At 44.3% G+C, this 4710-nt stretch overlaps 1 pseudogene; it reads right to left on the bottom strand.

The window, feature by feature from the left end:
• Positions 1 to 2111: 2111 nt before the first annotated feature.
• LOC127669222 (zinc finger and SCAN domain-containing protein 22-like) lies at positions 2112 to 3845 on the bottom strand (annotated as a pseudogene).
• Positions 3846 to 4710: the final 865 nt, after the last annotated feature.

The following is a 4710-nucleotide window of genomic DNA, read 5'->3' on the forward strand; positions in this document are numbered from 1 at the left end:
TCTCTGGTTTGTTATTTTTTTTCTGCCACTTAATTAGACATCACTTTTAATTATGTGTGCTTCCTTCTACAAAATAAATTTATGCCCAGTCTTTGGGATTAAAGGTATACACTAAAGATGTGTCTGTATCTAAACAAGAAGGATTATTTATGTACTAAGGACCGAGCCACAGCACAACACATACTCAGCATTCACAATGTGATCAAAAACGCTGAAATCAAAGGTATGGACCATCCAGGTTATTTAGCTTCTTTAAGTCTCTGGTTTGTAGCATACTTATCCTTTTCTTTATGATCAATATCTACTTAGAGGTGTGTATATACTATTCTTATCTTCCTGGGCCTTTGATACCCTATGTAGGATTATCTTTTCTGTTTCCATTAATTTGCCTGCAAATTTCATGATGTCATTTTTTTAATGGCTTAGTGATTCCTCATTGTTTAAATGTACTCCATTTTATTCATCCACTTTTTTTTTCAGGAAAGCAAAATGTATTATGCTAATGGATGTAGATACAATAGCTCATGTAGATCCATGACTGAAAAGAAAACCTTGTGAAGTCACTCATATTAGTCAGGAGGCACAGGAGCCAGGAGATTGTCTTTGTGAGGGAAAGGTAGGCAGGCAAAGTAAACAGGTTGATTTTGGGATTGGCAGAGTGCTGGCATCCCTTAAGTCTAAGGTACCCAGAGCTTCAGTACTTGAGGCAAGGAAGGCTCTGTATAGCTATGTTTTGTTTTGACTGCTGCAGCTGGACTTATATGAGCACACGGGCTCTTCCATAAATGTCTTTATGAAGAAAACATGGGGTGGAGGACAGAGACTACCTAAGGGAGGTATTGGTTACACTTATCCCAGAGATATTAGGAAGGGTTTGCTGCATCTTGTAAACCATGTCCACAGTATAAAATACTTTGGGAGTGCTGGCCTATGCATTGTGTAAGAAGTGCAAGTACCATAACATGGTAAAGAGGTTTTAGACAGTTAATAGGGTACCCCAGCAGCAAGAGAGTGTCAGGCAAGATAAGGTCAGGTCAAATTGTTTGGGGAAGCTTTTCATGGACATCTGAGACATCATAGAAGAAAGAGGCCTCAGGGTTCCAGGGATAGAAAGGTACACAGGTGGGGGATATTATGTCTGGCATGTGTGAGGTGAGGCTACAAGGAGAGCAAGAGGCAAGAGGAGACCAGGTCTGGAGCAAACACAAGACAACAGACAAGGAGTCCGATTTACCCAACAGGCAGACCAGTACTTTGAAATCACTTTCACACTCTGTGCTCAGGGACAAATGACAATATTCTTACACACATTTGAGGATGACTAGAGTAATTGCTTGGGCCAAAGCGGCATGTTTCCTGGCATGCTTGTTTGTTGAAGGGGTGACTCACTGACAACAGATTGTGTCATGGAATGACTCAGTGTCATCTGGGTAGCAGAAAGAGATGTGCCAGAAAGAAAGTGGGTGGGGATGAAATGAAGGCAGGAAGAGGTGGGAAAGGAGAGCCCTGATAAAAATGCAGTAGGAGGCAAGGAGAGCTCACAAGAGGTGATGTTGGAGGAGGGGATGGATTAGAGATGAACCTGGGGTAAAGCCACAGGCCCTGAGCCTGTGAGATGTGGAAGGAAGATGTGGACAGATCCTGTGGATTGAAGCAGGGAGAACATGAGAGGGATGGTATGTAGCAGTAGCCTCACAAGTCTATCTTGGAGTTAGACAAAAAGTAATATGGTGGGGAAGCAGGTGTGAAGGCACAGAATGGGCCATTCTAGGCTGACCAGTAAAGGCAAGAACAGTAGCCACATGAGAACCTGAAGCTTGGGTCTTCCTGCCTAGAGGATCTTGGGCCATCTGAGCCTGGAAAGACACCTGGCTTTACTTGCTCTGGTTCCAAGAAACAATGCACATCATTAGTTCACTGGTATCTTCTCTCTGGGACCAGCTTGATTGGGATATGGAGGGCAGTGGGAAGCTTCTAGAAGCCTCACCAATTAGTCTGAATCTGTGTTCATTAGGGCACTTCCCCTGGAACTTCAAATGTACAGGTCTTCCCAGACAGCCCAACTCTGCTTTTAGATACTGGGTAGCACAATTATTGGGCTTTCTTAGGTGTCAAGCCTCTCCGGGAGGCTGTGCTGTACTCCGAGGGGTGCTTCCGGTCTTGGCAATATGGATCTTTAGGTGGACCATGACAGCTGAGCTGCAGCTAAAAGCTTTCCCACAGTCACTGCATTTATAAGGCTTTTCACCCATCTGAGTGGTTGATGCTCAATGAGGAAGGAGCTTTGTGTGAAGGCCTTTGGGCACTCCTTACATTGTTAAGACTTTGTGATGGTTTGTATATGATTGGCCCAGGAAGTAACCCTATTAGGAGGTTTTGCCTTGTTGGAGTAGGTGTGTCACTATGGGTGTGGGCTTAAGACCCTCACCCTAGTTGCCTGGAAGTCAGTCTTCCACCAGCAGCCTTCAGATGAAGATGTAGCACTCTCAGTTCCTCCTGCACCATATCTGCCTGGATGCTGCCATGTTTCTGCCTTGATGACAATGGACTGAACCTCAAAGTCTGTAAGCCAGCCCCAATTAAATGTTGTCTTTTATAAAATTTGCTTTGGTCATGGTATCTGTTAACAGCAGTAAAAGCCTAACTAAAACAGGCTTCTCTCCACAGTGGACTCCCAGACACCCAACCAGAGCTGAACAGTTAATGAAGGCTCTTCCACACACATCACACTCGTAGGACTGCTCGCCTGTGTGTACTCACTGATGCTGCATGAGGTGGGTGCTGTGGCTGAAGGTTTTACCACATTCCTCACATTTATAAGGCTTCTCCCCAGTATGAATCCTCTGGTGCTGTGTCAGGTGGGCAACTCAACTGAAGGCTTTACCGTACTCTTTACATGCACGGGGCTTTGCTCCTGTGTGAACATCCTCGTGTTGAACAAGGTGGCTGCTCCAACTGAATACCTTCCCACACTCAATACAGGCATAGGGCGTCTTCTTCTGAGAGCGTCTCTTCTGGTGTGTCTCCAGAGCTAGTGTTCTGGAATGTTTTCACACATTCACTATCCTTGGAGGACTTCTTCTTTGAGTATGTATCTGAGGGCACTGTCTTACTATCAAGTAATGACCAAATTTCTCCTCTGAAGAAGCCTTGACTTGGGAAGGAAGTTGGGCCACATGTTGGAACTGTTTCCTGAGACATAAGACTCATGGCCAGGCTTGTCTTTGGGGGCATCCACGTGAGGCCCTAGAACTTTCTGAAATCCATCTCTTGGGCAGCAAACTTCCTCCAGAGTGGAGCTCTGGATGCCTCCCTGAGCTGCTCTCAGACTTACAAGTGTGGGCAAGGGTAGATTTTTGGAAAATACTTCCCATGATGGTTTCAGTGGCCATTTCTACTGGCCCCAATTCATCTGAATTGCTCTGTTTGCAACTTGCCACTTCACATTCCACTCCAGGCTCCCATCCTCTCTTATCCAGCTGTTGAGTCACATCCTCCACCACAACAGCAGCCTCCTTTCCACTCTTTGGGTGCTGAGCACCCATCTAGGCCTGGATCTCAGGGGGAAGTTCATCCAGGAACTGCTCCAACACCAGCAACTCCAGCAGCTGTTCTTTGGAAGATGACTCTGACCTCAGCCACTGGCAGCATAGTTCTTGCAGTTGTGTTAGCACCTGATGGAGGCTGGATGCTTTCTCATAGTTGAAGAGCCTGAAGTGCAAGCTTGAAGCCTCAGGGTGGGCAGTAAAGTTAGGGCTAGCTTCTTCCTCCTCTTTTACCTTCACCTGAAAGAAGCTATCCTGTTCCCAGATCACTGGGCTCAGAGGGCTCTTGGGGATGGCCATCCCTCCACGCCAGGGTTGCCGCAGGTTCTCACTGGCTCTCCGGAACTCCCTGAAGACACTTCCCTATTTATCCATTCTTTAGTGAGGGATATTAGGTACTCTCTACTTTCTGCCTATTACAAATAAACAGGTGCCATTACCAAACAGGTGCAGAATATTGGAGCATATTTGGGGAATATGCACATGAATGTTATAGCTGGGTCTCGAGGTAGATATATTTCCTTTGAGAAACAATCATATTGATTTTAAATGGATCTACAAGTTTGCCCTACTACCAACAGTAAAGGAGTATTCTCTGTGCTCCGCATTCTCACCAGCAGGAACTATCATTTGAGTTTTTGGTTTTAGCACTTCTAACAGGTAAAAGATGGAATCTCATAGTCATTTTGATTTGCATTTCCCTTATGATTAAGGATGTTGAACACATCTTACTGTTTCTCAGCCATTATAAATTCCACTGTTGATAATTTTCTGTTTAGATCTGTACTCCATTTTTAATTGGATTTAAAGATACAGATCTTTCACCTGGTTGGTTAGAGTTAAACCAAGATAGTTTACATTGTTTTAGGCTGTTGTAAAGAGTTTTTCCCCCTTAATATCTTTCTCAGGCCATTTATCATTTTTATGAAGGACAGCTACTGATTTTTTTTTTTTTGAGTTACTTTTCTTTTTTTTTTTTTTTTCAATTCAAAAAGGGTTTTCTTTTTTTTTTATTATTTTTTTTATTGTTATTTTTTTATTCGATATAATTTATTTACATTTCAAATGATTTCCCCTTTTCTAGCCCCCCCCCACTCCCCGAAAGTCCCGTAAGCCCCCTTCTCTTCCCCTGTCCTCCCTCCCACCCCTTCCCAGTTCCCCGTTC

Source organism: Apodemus sylvaticus, chromosome 19 (genome assembly GCF_947179515.1).
Source record: "Apodemus sylvaticus chromosome 19, mApoSyl1.1, whole genome shotgun sequence".
NCBI lineage: Eukaryota > Metazoa > Chordata > Mammalia > Rodentia > Muridae > Apodemus > Apodemus sylvaticus.